Here is a 19,113-nt window from a genome sequence, read left to right on the forward strand (position 1 = left end):
AATAAGTAACTTACAGTACATATTGTAATTTACGACTTGTAGCTGGTGAGCTTGCAATCCACTTAAGATGAACCTCCAGGAGGACACAAAGTTTCAAGATAATATATTCCAAACTGTCGGACGAAATACGTGGCCGTTCCAGTTACTTTTGTTCTTGAATGCATCACAAAGCATCTTGTTAAAAAAATAAGTGGACCAACAGTGTATTATTTTACGGCGAGTTAGTTGGCGCTTATCTGCAAACTGTTGTTAGTCTGGAAATTCCCTCTAAGTTGAATTCCTTCGAGTGGAAGCTCGCCAGCTACAATTTGTAAATTGCAATATATGCCGTAAACTATTTGATTAGATCGTTAATAAGTGACGTTTTTATAAGTTAAATATTTATTTAACTCTCCTCCTTGCGAAAATGGTACTCGTCGCGAACGGTCATCCGTATGCAATTGCCGGTTCTTTCAAATCGCGTAATCGCGACTGCTACAATGCTACATAGCTACCAACTCGCCCAACTTACAGTACTTCTACAATAAAAGATGATTGAGCGCGTTGTTCTATGGCAAGTCTGTGTGCCTGCTTCGGAATATCTGTCACGTGCACTTTGTTGAGCGGCCTGATCAAAACGGCGCAGCGGGGCCGACTCACTCGTTTGGCGTGCAGTCTTTTCGGAGACACTTGACGTCGATAATAGACATTTCTCGATGTCCCGTCATCACGAGGTTCGATGCCTTTGATGGAAGAACCTGCTTTCATGTCGGCAACAGCAGGCCCGTTAGAAAGCTCGGATGACAATAGAGACTGGGTCGCATCCGAGGTCTAGTTTCCGTCAGATAAAGAAGGAAAGTCACCGCATTTCGAAACAAGGTCTGTGCATTCCGCAGCCATTGTCATAGCATGCGTATGGGATAGAGCCGGATTGAAGCGTGCAGGGCGTAGCAGGTTCGCTGGGCACAGGGCGGCCACACTAGCGCGATGCAGACACGGCCGCTAGGTGTCGTGCTTGACCGAAGCATCACGCTAGGCTTAGGGCGGTCAGCTCACAAACGAGAAAGAACAAGGACAAAACCTGCGCAAAAGACCCGGGTTAACGGCGTAGGCTCATCGGGCAGCAGAGACTTACTAAGCAAAAGAGAGCAACGGATAGGCGGAGGAAACTGGTCAAGTCGAACAGAGAAACAGGAGTCGGGGTGACGCACGTCTGCCTTCGCCAGTGGCACCATCGCCCTGCCTGCTTATGAAGTAGATTTAAAGTTACATTTTCTCGTAGATTCATTCAACCTCATTGAAGCTGTTCTAGTGTAAAAAAGAGAGAAATGATTGAATAGAATGGGCATGTTTCTAATAAAGATGGGAAAAGAACACTTTAAAGAACATATTTGTTGCACTTTATTTTCAGACTTCTTGTGACAGTCTATTACACAAGTTTGGAGGCCCGTTGTTGCGTATTCAACACGTCACTTCCGTATCATTGAATAGAGGCTACGGTACTATGCACCGATATATAGGGGGAGCACAGCCATAAGGTGGGCAGCATTTCCGGAAAGTGCACTGAAAAGAAAATATCATGATTACTTGAGACGTGAGCACCGACACGCCTTAAGAGAAAGAGCACCGTGCATATATGTTGGGTATTTCTACGAAGCCTTTAGGTAATGTTTACAAATAGCCACTTTGAAACAAAAGGACGGTTCCTTGGGAGGGTTGCTGTCATTTGCGGTGGCCACGGGCTGACAACGGGTGATACGTGGTGAATAGTCGCTAAATAATAAAAAAAACATTTAAGCTTTTAATTTCAGCGCGCTCATCGTAATTGGCAAATCGAAGCAAATTTTCCGTACAAGACGTATCGACTTTTAGAACTAGAAAACCGCGATTACCTGCGGAACTGTCGGAGAAAAGAGTATGAAAAAAGAAAGGGATAAGTAATGATACAGCATGTATAATATGGTCGGGAGGAAGACCATTTACGGCGCTGGAAGCATATGCCGAATGCTAGCAGATGTATGCTTTTTGCGTCGCTGCACGGCGTGGTATAGTCAATCTTAAGTAAGGTCAAAGCTAGCTCAACAGCTGCCTCTTTTTATATAATAAACTAGTTCAATGAAATGAAGCAGTCGAGCTCAAATGCGTATAGTTTTGGCATAGCGTCGACTAGCACATAGGCATCCTAAGCCACCATAATGTTCAAGTCAGCTTTTAGCTCACACACAGGATAGCACTTCTACAAAGTTTTCACGCGCATCACCTCCGGCGTCTTCAGGGACAGCGTCCGCCATTACTGGGTATACCATCCAATCCGGCAGGGAAGCGAAGCAGTTCGAACTGCTTTGGGCACGTCGCTCGGTATTTCTTGTTTCATGTGCACTTAATGAATGTATAGGCAGTATTTGGTTGCAACGGAAGCAACTCTATTGTGGAAGGCCAAGCTTCAAAGAACCGGTCGTTAGGTATGGCAGAGTTTGCCTAAAGTAATAACTTGCCAATTTGAAACATCGAGGTTTCTTCCCGAAAAGCGCCGGAGCCTCTGCCTTGCATGTATCAATAGAAAAATCTTGAATAACGCCGATAACGTCCATGTCTGCGGTCACGAATTCACTCCATGTAAGGAAAAAAAAAGCATAGAGTAAAATATGGAAAAAACATGAATTATTAGGCGATACCGGCAAGCTGCCGGGTCGCCGATTACGCGCACGCCCGCACTTATGGACTATTACTTGCGTATACTGCTCGCTCTTCCCGCTTACCTTACTGAATAATTACGTATTTACTCTAATTAGCTTTTGCAATAATTACTTTGCGACACATGTTTCAATCTGCGAATTATAGCTGTTGAGTTCGCAAAGCGTATCCACTTTGAACGGATTCTCAGGACTGCACCAGTTTCGAGACATTAATTTTCTAGGTGTACTACGAAATGCGTTGGCTTCCCAGTTACATTTTTAAAGAAAATTTTGTTGGATGCGTTGAAGCACAATAGTAAATGGAACACCACTGCATTTCGTCGGACATTGGCTTCAATGGAACAACGAAGGTTGTATAGCAATTGGCGACGAAGGCTTGAGGGCGACGGGAAGACGACGGCTGTATAACGAAAAGGGCCTCACTGCGGTTGTAATACGAAGCATCACGACGACGCAGTAACAACCTTGGCATGAAAATGGTGGCAAAATAACTCTTGAATTACGACAGCATGATTATGGTGGAGGGAGGAAGATGGAATTATGTGAGTAGTACGACGAAGTTATGACGACGAAAATGCGATGTTGTTTCTGAAATTATGACGATGATACGATGATTCCGGCATGACGCGAGTCGCAAGACAGAGCCGGAGTAACGACGATAGAACGACCACGATGGCATCGCGACGACAGTGTGACAAAAAATGAAGGACGATGACAGCCATCCCGTAAAGCTTCTGTACGTAGCAGGTTTTACGCGACTGCATCTTCCCTTATTGATAAACGAAAATAAACCTCTCTTCACTTGACTACTTTCTTTTTCCCAAAACGCAAATTTGTCCTGTGCTTGCGTTAAGTAGGCCACTGAACAATGTCTGGCATGAAGATGTCAGGAACCCGTGAGAAACCGTTGTCTTTTGGCATTTACAATGACAAAATTGTTTGTAACAGCGTAGCTATTTAAGCTCGAGGTTTGGCTACAAATCATTCGCAGAAACTCCACCGAGCTATCACGTCACTGCGTTGCCTACCAACCCCTTGGCCAGCTGCGCCTGGCTTCGCGGAAATTCGCACAGGTGTCGTGACGTCACCGCTCCGACTTCCGCATCGCTTCTCCTAGCCGCGACACACTGCGCCTATAGCTCTGACGTCACTATGCCTCACTTAGCAACCACCTGGCATGTCTGCGGCCGGCCACGCCACGCAACATCGCCGCTTCCCGTACATGCCAAGCTTCCACATCCATGTAGGCGGAGAAAAAAAAAAGCCATGACGTCACAAGCTCCGTGACACCGCGACGGCGGCATATTGCCTAGCGTCTCTGCGCCACCTAAACACATGGGTCAGCCGAAGAAGTACGTAATCCCCGAGGAAGAAGATACTCGACGGGAAGCCCGTCGCACCGATTCTCGTGAACGAATGCAACGGCGGCGATACATAACATACTTGGTAAAAAAATCGTGGCATAATATCGCAACACGTAGCAAAACTTCGTTAAAATCTTAACATAACATAGCAATAAATAGCAAAACTCGGTAAAATCTTGGCATGACATGGTAATACATAGCAAAAACTTTCTTCAGCCTTGCACCATTAGTGCAAGTGGCCCACATTTTTTGAAGAATCTGCACGCACAAAATATGACAGAACTTTTGTATGCCCTTACTCGGAATCCGACGTCAACGCAGTACTTTAGGCCCGGCATTGACGTACGAGGTGCTTGAAGTATATCCAACTCTTGGTTGATCTGCCCGCGAGAAGAAAAATAAAAAGAGAAAAAAATTGCAACCGAACTTTTGCCAAATTAATTTACGATATTATGGGAGAGATACAAGTGGTTGTTAAGAGGCACAGCCAACAGTAGGTTGTCGAGAAGGCTGGTTACAAAACATCAGGTTTATGGAATGACGAATGTATTGTACAATATTTTCAATTCCAGCATTAGTTAAACAAATGTCAGGTTCATGCACCAATGCAGTCATTGTTGCCATTAAGCGACTGTTTTAAATCACTATGGTCGAAAAAGAAATCGAGAACATGACAAGTGTCTGAATTCTCTGAACAGGTGCTTCGCTCAACCAAAAAATAAAACGAAACAGAAACACGAGCTTTAGAGCCTAACGGCTAAATAAGATCGACCCCACATTTCTGAATAATATGGCCAGTTGATTTAATTCAGGTTACAAAATGTGCAGGCGTATCGATCATTATGGCCATGCACACCCACACAATGTAGGTTGTTTAATTATTTCCTGCGAGAAACATTGCGGGCACAATGCCCGCAGGCGAGAATCCAGCGACAGTTTACATAGCTGCATACGTCTATCCTTCTAGGTGAGCCACGACTGTTGGCGGCAAATATTTCGCTGGTCAACAGAGGTATCCTTCGGTTTTACTTAGCCACTAGGAATGTCTGAACAAGATCCTTCTGCCTCATGGTGAACTCTCGGGATATCACTTTGTAACGATGAACTTCAGACGGGGATGTTCTTTTGCTTTTGTATTGCTGAAAGGTTGTATTCAACCACCGAGGTACCGCAGTGGCTATGACTTTGAGATGTTGAGCTTGAGGTCGAGGGTTTAGCTACCGACCGCGGCGGCCGCACTTCGGTGCAAGTTCGGCCATGTACATAGATTTACGTCCACGTTAAAGAATCCCAGGAGGTCGGAGTTAATCCGGAGTCCCACACTACGGGCGTACGTCCCAATCAAATAGAGCACGGAAAACGTCAAAATTCCAATATTTATATTTTAGAGTGTTAGTAACTGTTTGCATAAAAGTAATTGCTTGAGTATTATTATTTAAACGATTACCCTAACCGTTTTGCAAATATGGCTTCCACAGATAGCTGTGGAAGAAGACGACGACGAGCGCGCGAGCAATGGCACGAGCGCGAGGGGCAGTATAGGAACGCCGACATGATCAGCGACATCGGAGCCAGCTGTGGAAGAAGACGACGACGACTGAGCGGCAGGGGCACGAGCGCGTCTCTGTGACCACTTGACGTGTGCAATCAGGCGCGTACTAGGCACTACTTTAGTAAGTCAGAACTATGGAGCAGCCGTGGCTTCCGATCTGAACGTCATCAGCGCACCTGGCGCTGTCACCAGCAGTAGTTTGCTTGCCTCATGAGTTCACGTTGCGCCGCCTTCCGCAGCAGTTCAGGTCGCCGCAGCACAGTTGCATTTACCGTAATGATGTCAAGACGGCCGCAGCCGCTAAGCAGTGCTAGGATTACCATTACAGTTGAGTGTCAACACCACGTCGTTACTACGAAGTGCTTGCGCAACATTGAGATAACTCCCTGAGGAGATTCTACGTCATTATTTTTACAGCGAAGCTGTTAAGTGCTAGGTTCCAGGAGATCGCGTCCGTAGACCGACCGACGTGAAGAACTTCGACTCCATGTGCGTGGTGGTTTCCCGCCACTTGTGCCTTAGCACAGGTGTCAAAATGAATGATGGATGGCGCATTGTTATATCCCTCGCCATCGCCGACGCCTCTTTCGCAAGTGTAGCGATGCTCGGCGGCGGCACGTCCCACCCTTCGTTGTGCCCCTTTGTCTCGTGACGTAGAGATCGCGCTAGCGTTTGTTATCTGCAGTTGCGCTTTGGACACGCTATGGGACGGACGCTCGCTTAACGACATCTTCGAGGATCCTGACATCAGGATCCTTACGATGCCATGCAGTGTGCCGCGGCTATGGACGCTGTGGATCATACGCTAGTTTATGACGATGGGGTGGACTTGGCGCAGCAAACGGACTGCTTGGCCATCGCACCGGGCGAAAACAAGACGCCGGTGTCCTTGCTGTTTGACGAACATGCCGAAGACGCTCAATATAGTCAACATTGATAATATACCGGATGTTCTAAATGAAGCTTTACGGAATCTTAAAAAATCGCTTGTGGCAGGTAGCATAATTCTTATCGTTGAGATAGGTTATTCGAGCTTGTCTGGCGCATCCACTTGGAATGAATTTCGAGAATGACACCAATTTGGAGATATGCGCCATCAAACTTGCTGTAAAGATGCACTGTTGTTCCACTTACATTTTTACAAAAATGCTGTTTTATAGATTGAAGCACAAAAGTAATTGGAAGGCCCATGTGTTTCGTCCCACACTTTGGCAAATAATACCTCGAAACTGATGTCATCCTGGGAATTTATTTCAAGTTAATGCGTCTTGCAATCTCACCAGCTACAATTCGTAATTTGCAATATGTGTCGTAAAGTAATTAAATAAAAGTTAATTAGTACAATTTTGCTCATTAGTTGAATAAGTGTTTCGAATTCTCCTAATGTCCGCCTCTTCGAATAACCCAGCTCAAGGATAAGAATTATGCTACCGGTCGCACGCGATTTTTAAAAATTCCCTAAAGCTTAATTTTGAACACCCTGTATAAATTCACTATAACAGTATTCACTATAGCAGACCAACCATAGTCACAGCTTCGCTGGCTTCCTTCTTAACAACAGTGGAAGGGTCTGAATTTATATATATATATATATATATATATATATATATATTTGTGTGTGTGTGTGTGTGTGTGGAAAGTTCTAATCAGTAAACGTAAAATTTCATACACAGTATACAAACGTATTGATGTGGGGAAAACATACATTAAACTTCAAGACAGTGAGTTCATAAAGAAACTTCCAGACCGCGATATCATAAGGCAACTCTACTTTGTTTTAGATTTGCGCTCACATTAGGAGGTACTCATCCGGAAGTTCGTCGCCCTATAGGGTTGATTTCGCATTGTGAAGCGAGTATGTCGGTGCAAATAAGTGCTCCATTGATATGATACTAGTAGCCCTTACACCTCACTCCAAATTAGGCTGGCATTGATAGCAGTTGGGCTGTCACTTCGCAAAAAAATATGACATGCATCTTTATGAGTCACTTTTAAATCTGCCAGACACATATTGGTTGCAAACAACTCTAGGCAAAATTTTCTACATATCAATGAATTCACGTTAAAGTGGATCATTAAGAATGAAATACACCTTCGTTATACATAGTAATCTCTGTGGGTAGCAGTTCATAACGAAACCTTCATACATTTTGTGAGAACATCACAGACAAACATATAGTTGTGAAGAGAAGCTAAAGAAGTTAGCTAACCAAGCTCACTATCCGCTAGAGGGGTCAGCCATGTTGACCATGTTTTTACAATGGCTTCGAAATAATTCGGACCCGCCGTGGTTCGTCAGCGATTTTGGTGTTAGGCTGCTGAGCACGAGGCCGTGGGATCAAATCCAGGCCACAGCAGCATCATTTTGATGGGGGCGAAATACAGAAAGCCCCCATGTACTTAGATTTAGGTGCTCGTTAAAGAACCCCGGGTGGTCCAAATTATCCCGGAGTCCCCCACTACGGCATGCCTCATAATCGAATGGTGGTTTTCGCACGTAAAACCCCATAATTTAATGTTAAATAATTTGGACGTTTAAAATGCAAAGCATATTTTTGGGCAGTTGCAAATTGACATCAGCTTCACTGTGTTGATGCAATTATTTGCACATTTTGCGGGTACGACATCCGTGCCTGTAGTAGCTGTCGGCTTCATTCCTCATTTAGTGCTTTGAGTAGCTGCGGTTGACGGATAACAGCGGTCAATGGCATCCATGTGCCTTCCTCTTATGATGTGTTGCTTTTTTGTTTTCGTTCTTTGTAAAGCATTTTTTTAGAAACCTGTTCATTGACTGAATAACTACCACGAAGCTGTGTGATTAAAGGGGGAGGGGGGGTTGACGCAGATTTCGGCAAAGACAGTTAAGGTTACTTTATGAGGTCGTGTACCTTTACATCATCCGATGGAGCCATAAAATTGACGACAGCAGGTAACCCATATGGCAGACACGTTTTTTCGCCGTAAGTTTGTTAACATAGGCGGAAGCTCCTCAAGGTGGTGTGTTCCAGTTTGGAATGCAACAGCAATCATCGCATCGTTCTATAGCGTAAACACATCTTCGATATAGAGGTTTTCATTTACATCTTTTGATTTATTTCTCATAAAGAAGTGTACCCATGTACATAGTGTGACAAGGATGGCAGGGAAATACACTGCGTCTCAGGCTCTGTCTTCCATACATATTTCGCAGTAGAGCTGGCGTACAGATAAGTAGTTTTTTTACACCGTAGGAGGTGCACAAGCGCCAATAGTTAAAAAAGAGTAGCTAAGAAAGCACGAGTGGCAAGAAAAGACATAATTAACATATGTGCATAACGCATGTTAACAAATAAATGGCAGCATGACAATACTAAAGAAATAGTAACTGATGGACAGTTATATTGTGCACAAGGATTAAAGAAACAGGGAAATCTAGTTACAGGTTATCTACAAAGGACAGCTAGAGCAGGCAGGTCCCTCATGTCATCTTCAGTCCCAAGCCCGTGCTCTTCTTCTTACACCTGGCTTTTAGCGTTGTAACATTTGTCCCTCCGGCTTGGAATCACCGTACTGGTGTGTCTTATGTGACGAAGACTACTAGCGTTTAAGCCAGCCAGCATGTACGACGTCACGGGAAGGATGGGCATAGCAAGCGGGAGTAGTGACCGGAGCGGTTTCATAGGTTAGATCTGTCAGCTGGAGCAGAACCCGGTAAGAACCGGCGTATAGCGCGACATTAGCGCTTCCGATAGGCCGACGCGGTGGGTTGGAGGCCATAGAAGGAGAAGGTCCCCGAGAAGGAAGTTGGAGTCACGGTGGCGACTGTCATAGGTGCTCTTATGCTTGTTCTCGGGAATAGAAAGGCGACGACGAGCAACTTCACGTGCCTGTTCTGCTGGCAATAACGTCCGGGGCGTATTCTGAAGCAGAATCTTGAGCGATGGGCATGAAGGTGTCCAAAGACAATATAGGGTCACGGCTGTACAATAGATAAAATAGTGAGTAATCGCCGTGTCGCGGTGCCCGAATGTGACGAAGTTATGGTGGGCATCGGGAAGATACATTCAAAGCATGTCTGTGAGGGTGCGAGTAAGGCGCTCAATAAGGCCGTTCGTCTGCGGATTGTAGGTAGTAGTGAGTTTGTGTTTGGTGGCACAGGAACGGAGTAAGTGTTCACAACTCTGGAGGGAAATACCGGCCGCCGTCTGTAAGAAGTTGACGAGGAGCGCTGTGATGAAGGATGATGTCGTGCAAAAGGAATTCAGCGACGTCTGTTGCGCAGGATGTCGGAAGAGCTTTGGCAATTGCATACCAAGTTGCATAGTCGGCAGCGACAGCAATTAGCTTGTTGACGGGAGCAGATGTGGGAAAAAGTCCAAGAAAGTGTAACCCGAAGCGAAAGAACGCTTCTGAAGGCACGTCAGTAAGTTGAAGTCGACCAGCAAAGAGTAGAGGAGGCTTTATCACTCGCTGACATAACTCGCAAGAAGCGATGCATTGTCTGGCGGATCAGTATAGACCGGCGCCGGACACGATGACACGCAGCTGCACGAGTGAGGAGGATACAGGTGGCCCCATCCAGTCTCCTTCTCACTCGTGCAGCTGCAGCCAATCAGCAGCGGTCGAAATGGACAGTCCACTAGGTGGACTCATACAGAATACTCCCCCTGGAGAAAAACATTCGAAGGGAGGGGTCGGACGTTGCAGACGTGATCTTGTCCATGACGTCACGTATGTAGGGATCGTGACGCTGCTCGGGGGCGAGGTCAGCGAAAGCAGACAGCGAACGAACACTAGCAGGAGTGTCGGTTGCACAAATATCCGGAGGGTCGACAGGATGGCGTGACAGACAGTCGACAACTTTTCGTAAACGATGGGACTTGTAGACCACAGTTTACGAGTATTCCTGAAGTCGCGCGCATCGCCGATCGACCGAGTCGTCCTGCAGGGTCCTTTATGGAAGAAAGCCAGCACAGGGCGTGGCGGCCTGTAGTGACTGCAAATGGCAGACCATACAAGGGCGAAATTTCGAGACTGCCCAGTAGTGATGCAGAACTATCGGAAGTACTATCGATACTATCGGTAGCTGAGTCACTGTCTAAGTATTGATTGCAAAAAAAACTACAGATAGTGCTATCGGTAGTAATTTCGATAGCACTATCGATAGTATGAATTCAACCGCGCGAACTCATTGCAGCATAAACTTGGTTCTCTGAGTGGGTGGTATATGGTGGTAGTGGTGGTGGTAAATGTGACAGGACTCTTGGTTATGGCAGTCTACCCATAACCGAGCTCTGCAGATATACCCTACAGACAGTGGCTGGATAAAGTGTTAGTGTCGTAGATGCCCTTGTTGTGCTGGCAACTGTGACCCGAGACGCATGGTTTGCACGGCGCGCCTGCTTCTGAGCTGAATTCGAGTGGAATTATTACTTCAGCACGTATGCTTGCTGGGTTTCAAGGTTAGTACTTGAACTGAATCGAAGCTGCATAGACATAAAAGCAAGGAACGAGCACGTTACCCTTGACACAGCAGTTGCGCACTATGATTTGTTCCACAGTAAACCACTCCAGCGCTTCGATCAAACAAGTCTGCTCACGAATGTACATACGTGCACCCTTGCAATTTTCTTTGACAATATCACGCAAGTGTCGACCGCATGGCGTTTCAGTGGTTTTGTAGTGGCGGGGGCCACTCCTGAAGTGAACAGCGCAGCAGAATACATTCGAACTAGAATTTGCCTTGCACGACGGCTCATAAAGTTGCCAATCCCACCATCCCTCGCCGCTACAAGGCCGCTGACACGCCGTCCGGTCGACGCTCGCGTGATATTGGTAAATCATTACAAAGGTGTACATACAAGGACGTACAAGGACTTTCGATGGTACTATCGATAGTAACACCGACTGCACTATCGATGGCAACACTATCGATAGTATACTATAGATAATACTATCGATAGTAATACGATCGGTAGTCTTCTTACACTATCCATAGTTTAGAAAATTCGATGCTGTCGATAGTCAATTTACCGATAGTTCTGCATCACTACTGACCAGACAAGTGCAAAGCACTCTCGCTTGGTGATAGAATAGTCCAGTTCGGCTGCAGAAAGCAAACCACTTTCGTATGCAATCACACCGTCGTGCCCTCATTGATGCTGAGACAAAATGGCGCCGATTCCATGACCACTGGCGTTAGTACGGACTTCAGTAGTTGTAGATGGGTTGAAGTGCGCCAAAATAGGTCGATATGTCAAACGAGGGATAAGCTTCGCGAATGCGATTTATTGTTCTCGGCCCCAGGACAATGAAGCATCGCCTTTCAGAAGCGCAGCAAAAGGTCGGGCGTACATCTGCAAGGTTGTGCATGAAGTGGCGGAAGTAGGAACAAAACTCCGCACATTCTTGGCGCTCTAGGGCACGTGAGAGTTTGGCACAGCCCGAACTTTGTTTGGGTCTGGGGGCACACCGGTTAAGTCAACAAGATGGCCAAGCATAGTGATTTGGCGATGACCGAAGTGAGATTTTAACGAATTAAACTGGAGGCCTGCATTTATGAACGCAGAAATAACTAATTAAAGGCGCTCGAGGTGTGTGAAAACGTAGGAGAGAAAACAATGACGTCATCTAGGTAACAAACACAGATGGGCCACTTGAGTCCATGCAGAAGTGCGTCCTTCATGTGTTCGAACGTGGCTGGGGCATTACACAAGCCAAAAGGCATGCCTTTGAAGTGGTATATAGGCCGCCCGGTGTTACAAAGACAGTTTTCTCGTTGTCCATGTCGTCTACAGCAATCTGCCAGTAGCCGGATCGAAGGTCGAATCGAAAAATATTTCGCACCATGAACGCAGTCGAGGGGGTCATTGATGCGTGGGACAGGGTAAACATCTTTCAACTGCAGAGCTGTTTAAGCCGACCGCCAGTCCATGGAGCGTGTACAAAAAACCTTGCTGAACGATGACGTCAGTGCGCGTTGCCTAGCAACCACCTCGCGGAGCGGCGTGTGCTTCGCCTCCTCTCCGTGCCATGCACATGTTGCCTTGACATGGGACGTTAAAGAGAGGGAAGGAGAGCATGCGCGCGGCGCGCTATGCTCGGGAGAGAGAAAGAAAAATGCGAGCGAGAGATAAGAAACTGCAGCAGCACCAACGAGCCAACGCACGTAGCTACTGCCGATGCCGTTCGCATTCCCCGTTTCCCCGCGTTCGCACCGAACGCGCGCGGTGTCCGTGACTGCCGCAGGCGCCTCTGGCGGCGGCTCGGCAGTTTTCTACCTGCTACGCCCCGGCGACTGGAGGCGCAGCTTGGCTGTGACGTTACCGGGGAGATAAAGCTCGGAGCCGCCACGACGGCCACAGAACTCTCGTTGACTCTGTGGCGAGTACATGTAGCCTTGACATGGGACGACCAAAGAAGATCCGGATACCCGAAGAAGAAGCCGCTCATCTTGAAGCGAGTCGCGCGGCCAAGCGAGGATCTGCGCGTCGGCGGCGAGCCGATTCGGAATACCATGCCTAGCAGCACTTAGCATTTCCTAGCAAAACTTAGCCAAGCCTAGTGAAACCTGGAAAAGCTAGGTCGATCACCAGCAGTGACGGGAAATACAACCAACACTTCGACATTTCAAACAAATAGGCGCGTAATATGGTGTTCACCATTTCATTGGATTACGAAAAGGTCGTGTGGAGTACTGGTTCCGTGTATCAGGGACAGTAGTAAAGGCTCCATCAGTTGATGGAGCAAACGGAAGAAACACACCAGCTCTTCGCGAACGACAGACTGGATGTGGGAAACCATTGGTCGAAATCCATTAGGGACATACGTATGTGACCTAACCGTCGATGCGGTCTTTATCTCGCGGCGAACGATAGGCACAATGCTCTCAGACATGGTCGTACCACTAGGACCCGTACACGCAGTCCCGAGAATCAACCTCTCGTCATTGCACCAGTGCACCGATTCAGCCGCCGCCTGTTAGGCCTGAGGGCCGAATTCACCAGCGTTCCAGCTCTGACCAGCATGGAAACTCCTACATCGACGAACCTTGCTCCTTCACAGATGACGACAGGCCTTTCCCAGGTGACTTTTCAGCACCCTCGCGTTCCGGATATATTTGGCGGCGATGCATTTGAAGACGTTGACACCTGGCTTGATCAGCATGAGAGGGTTGCTAAAGTCAACGACTGGAGCGCAGAACAAAAACTTCGGCACGCTTATTTCGCACTAGAAGGCAGCGCGCGCATGTGGTTTCAGAACTGGGAAGCCTCCACAACGACGTAGCAAGACATATTGGCACTGGTGAAAAATATAGAGTGCAAGAAGAAGAAGCAGTGACTAGCGCGCGGTTTTAAAAAGCTGTCCGTTCTTGTTACTGCCTCTGCCGACAAGTGCGTTTTGTTTGTCCCTCGAGTTTCCGACGTAGCGACAATATGACTGAGAAGATTTCTATGTCTCACTGATACGTCCGTGATCCCCGAAAACGCAATGCGGAGAAGCCAACTTACACAATGTAACTATTTGCGCATTTGCGCACACAATTGTGGAACACTGCAATGTAGATTCGCAGTTGTATCGATAAGAAGAATGGGAACTGCAACGCCACGCTACCCAGACAAACTGTATAAATCTGCATTGCATTACGCGCGTCACGCAATGCATTCCCGGCCGTCACCATGAGTAGGCCGCGGGTGCAGCGCACGGCAGCAGAAGAGGCTGCCATACGGGAACGTAAGGGCGAGCGCGATCGTGCCCGTAAGTCCGATCCTGTGTATCGGCAACCGCACACTCCGTAAAATTGTGAGGGTGTGCGTGTAATCAAAGGCTACATGATCCAAAATAACTGCTATGCATTTTAATGAAATGTGTCTTCATTCAACTTCAACGTTCAAAAAATACAATCCCAAACAAGCAATCAAATCACATATGCATCGCATCGGGTCACTCAGCATTTATTGGGTTCATTGCATGGCCGTTGGCTTTGGAGTTTGACTGATTCAGTTTATAAGGGCGAAAGCTTCAAGTTCATGGACCAAACATTGCACCGCACATTACAACTCTCACCGCAACTCATGCAACTCATGCACCGCACATTGGATGCATTTTACAGAACCTCAAGTTGTCAAAATTATATCGGAATGCCCCACTTCGGCATGTCTCGTAATAAGTTTGTTACTATGTAATCATTAAAAAAATTAAATTTTGGGGTTTTACGTGCCAAAACCAGTTCTGATTATGAGGCACGCCGTAGTGGGGGACTCCGGAAATTTGGACCACCTAGGGTTCTTTAACGTGCACCTAAATCTAAGTACACGGGTGTTTTCGCATTTCGCCCCCACCGAAATGCAATCATGACTGCGCACTTTTGCCTTTACAAGACAATGCTCCTAGCACTAACATCTTACCTCGTAAAGAGATTTTATTGCCTGCGTTGCAAGTGCGATAGATGGAGGATGATGCGGGTGGCTCACTACATTGCACTGCAATAGTATTACATTCTCGTACTATAGTAGTGAACGTCTGCCTTTTGCTGGCTCTTATAATTTGAATTCAGTCTCAAGAGGCGTCTATGAAAAATATTTATATTGATCGGTTCTTGTTCTGTGGTTGTTTTCAACACTTAGTGCCCCGGCTGTATTGACATGGCAGGCCAGAGGGGTTGTGAACGCACACATGGCCATATCCACAGCCGAAGTCACAGGTCGTTCTGCTCAGTACAGATGACTTCACTATGATTAAACAGTGAAGTATGAAGTTAAATTACAAGCACATGAAGTTACATGTGCCTTAAAATTAGTAATAAACATAGTTATAAAAACTGTTTTAGTTAATTGTCTGAGTGATTGCAGGAATTTTTATGCTGCTGATGTCCGCCTATCTACGTCGCATATCTGCAAAAATGACAGCCCCATAGATATGTCCGTTTTTTAAACAAAAGTGTTTGGTATAAAGAAAAGCATCTGGCGTAGCGAAGTAAGCAGCGTGCTAGCCCACAAGCTAACACCATGGGAGCTGCTGGTGACACTGATACGCTGAGCCGGCGCGCCACCTGCAGGTACTGCTGGATCAGTACAATTAAAATTGATAAGTACGCTGACTATAAGCGATTATGCACACTACAATTTCAAACGTTAGCACAGCAAGTACGTTTAAGAAAATAGAATACCACTTTTATAGCTATTAGTTTTACTAAAGCGGAGAATAACCGCTACAACACCGAACAACTCACGTTACGAAATTCACATCCTTACCTTCACAATGTCTTTGTTAGCGCCCAGTGCAAATGTGCAAGTTAATCCTACGAGCGATAATGGAAATAAGAAATTCTTGTTCGAAAACATCACCGTAACTGTCTCCTTTCAAGCATGAAAATAGTTTCAAAGTGCAGGATAAAATTTATTGTCCTTCATATAGGGAAGCGCGGACTGGCAGAAAATTGGCTTCTCTATATCTCTCGTCATGACGGCAGATGTCTAATTCAAGTTTAACTTTTGTTTGTATTGAAGGAATCTCAAGGTCCTAAAAAGGCACATATGTGCATCAAACAAAGCCGATACTTTAAAGCGTTTTCCAGCTCTTCTTAATGACTGGCCAGAGCGTAAATTCACAGCTGCTCTTTTAGTAGTGTCTGTTCTTCAGGCCGTTATCAACTTGCTGTAATGGCCTTGGCCATGTAAAAAAAAATCACAGCGGCAGTACAAAATATACTGTAACCATTATTGCTACGCATGATGCAAAGGTGGGGAAAGTTAGTCATATTTGCGAAACCGAGAATTGCAATTATGAAAAAGCTACATCCAGAATTTAGCGTTCCCTACGCCCAATCAAGCGAAATACGTTAAAAAGGGTGCAGTTCTTGGAGTGTTCTTAATACAATGGAACAGTATAACACACCAAGCTCAAGTCAGAATTGAAGAAGCGAGGCTTAATATTGGTACGATATGCAGAAAAAAAATCACACGCCATTCCACTGCCCTGAAGGTGGATTACCAACGAAGAAGTTAAGTACACCACGTAAACGCGAGACAGAATTTCGGTCAAATATCAAAGGTCAATTTTATTTCTCTTGAGCGGCGACGGCTGCCATCCCAAAGAAAGACACGCGTACACACACGTTAACTTTAAGTGGCGGTCTTGATCGGCGGCATACATTCGCGTGGAGGACTACGGCCACCTCGGGGAGTCGGAGGAAACTAGACACGCATGATGGGACCGCCACACGGCGGAAAGTAGACACGCACGACTGCACCGCCATGCCGGGAGAGCGGAAGGAAACTAGGCAGGCAAGCGCTCGGAACAACGACAAAGGGAGGGCGGTGCGAGCGTAGACATGGCCGACGCGGGTCGCATAGCGGCAAATCCTTGAGAAACCCTTATACCACTAATTTTGAAAATGGCGCCTCCTACTGATGATTAATCTACTAAAACTGCATATCCAAGTGATGAGACGTATATGCTTTTGCACGGAATAAAGCGACTTTGCATAAAATTTGGGAGTGGAGTTTTTGCCACACGCAGATCTGGTAACGGACACAAAAATGCATAGAAATATAGCCATAGACAGCGTAAAAGAAGATGCCGAGGGGCGGAGCTGTAGACTACCACTTGCAGCCGAGGAGTGATCGAAGGCCGCAAAAAAAAAAAAAAAATGCTGCGGCTCTAATTTTTATACTTCCGAGTACTTCCTGGAGTTATAGTGCGAAGCATGACTTGCCTCATTCTCGGCAATTTGCGACACGTATGTAGCTGCATAGGTTGCTGTGTCACCTATATTTAATATAAAGAAGATAACGTTTGACTGTCAGTGGAATCAAGCCACTCCCGTAAAGAACAGCAGCCCGGTGTTCTAATCATCAAGCCACGATCGCACTGTGTTTCTTGTGCATTACAGGAAAGCAAAACTGTAGCACTTACAGTAAACACAGCACACGAAAATATTCAGACAAATTTAAATGCGAATGAAATAGGTGAAACCGGTTATTACATTCCCTAGAACGTTCGTGTATCCCGCGTATTTGAATTAATTTTTCCTGGAAGATGTTCGTTGCTCGGGGTGTTTCAGTATCTCTATCTATCATTCTTGCTCTCAAGAGATTTTGCAATCAAATAAATAAAATGAGCTCGTGTGACAAGGTGCTATCTTTAGTCACATCAAGGTATCTGATAGCGATAGGATTACCGTCTAATTATTTCTTAAACTTTCGCCGGAGAACATCCCAAATCTATGAAGCAATTGTAAATAATTTCTTGCTTTTTACATAATCTTCAATTTCTTTCCAATGGAACAAAGCTACCTCAGTCTCCTGTTATGTCTTCACAGGATGTGCCCAGGTATGAAGTTTAAAGAAGGAAGTATTATCAAGAGACACTCACACAGAGGACAGAGATGCTGACAGTGAGAAGGTCATGACTTAAGCAACTTCTGGCGTCCAAGATAATTTCTGCGTAAACATGCATAAACGAACGGTTGTTTTCTCGTTGAGTTCAATCTATCTTTGAGAGCGAATACATTTATTTCATGAATGGCTGTTATCTTTGTTTATGTTAAGGAAATATAAAGTCATAGTTCCTTGCCTTTTCATAGTACCAAATTTTCTATTAAAGCGATATTTTAGATCTGGTTCTGAAATTCCTCATCAGCAATTTCTTTCCTTCAGACATTTGGGTACGCTGGAGTACATAGTACAACTTGTTTCTCAACTGGCCTAAGACGTGACCATCTCCTAGGTCATCCTAGGCCATCTCCTAAACAAAATACATTAACAGTGGCGGAAACCTCACAAAATAACAAATAGAAGAGAGCGCCATACATTGCTAAAGAAAGGTGTACATACAACATGGATGTGAGAGGATCAAATATGCGAAAATAATGTAAATGTCTTAACAAGGAAAGAATGACAATTGGTTGAACACTATAAGGAAAAGATGTCCAAACAAACACTTTCTTATTGTTATTGTCCCTATATGAATATATTTTATTGACAGCTAGCTAAAATAAACCTATTTAGAGTTTTGGGCGATACATATTTTGTTTTAGTTGATGTAAATTCTTCATTAGCGCGACACGAGTTTATATGCAGAGTCAGTTATATTGCGTGTTGTTCCTTTACCTTTAAAATCTCTATTTTTCTCACGTACATCTCGCACTAATGGCCGATTTCTTTCCTATCCGTCTGTTTGGGTACGTGTCATAGTTGAGGAGCACCACCATCTTCATCAAATCAGAACTTCTCGAAATTAGAACTTGAGAAACATTACCAAATGCAAGTATTTAAACATACTTCACTTTTTATCATATTTATCTACCAAGAGAGAAGGGCAGCCGTCGCCAGAAAATGGCATCTTCTCTGTTAATTTTTATCGCATAAGGAAAACCACATTCATCATGGCTGCATGCCTAATCGGCCACAGGACCACTCAAATACTGACATGCAAGGCATACCCAAGTCGTGCCAATAGAGTCTCAGTCATGAGCCGATGGCGGAACTGCACCATCTGTTGACGAAACTGTGGGTCGGCATCAACAAGATATGCAGGACTG

The 19,113-nt window shown here is 45.6% G+C and overlaps 1 long non-coding RNA gene across 1 annotated transcript; it reads right to left on the reverse strand.

The window, feature by feature from the left end:
* Positions 1 to 1,400: 1,400 nt before the first annotated feature.
* LOC125939754 (uncharacterized) lies at positions 1,401 to 15,915 on the reverse strand. Its single transcript, XR_007463125.1, has 3 exons — positions 15,824 to 15,915; positions 4,339 to 4,419; positions 1,401 to 1,542 (listed from the first exon to the last, which is right to left on the reverse strand). It is a non-coding gene; the product is annotated as an uncharacterized LOC125939754 (long non-coding RNA).
* Positions 15,916 to 19,113: the final 3,198 nt, after the last annotated feature.

This window comes from Dermacentor silvarum, chromosome 8 (assembly GCF_013339745.2).
Source record: "Dermacentor silvarum isolate Dsil-2018 chromosome 8, BIME_Dsil_1.4, whole genome shotgun sequence".
In the NCBI taxonomy this organism is placed as follows: domain Eukaryota; kingdom Metazoa; phylum Arthropoda; class Arachnida; order Ixodida; family Ixodidae; genus Dermacentor; species Dermacentor silvarum.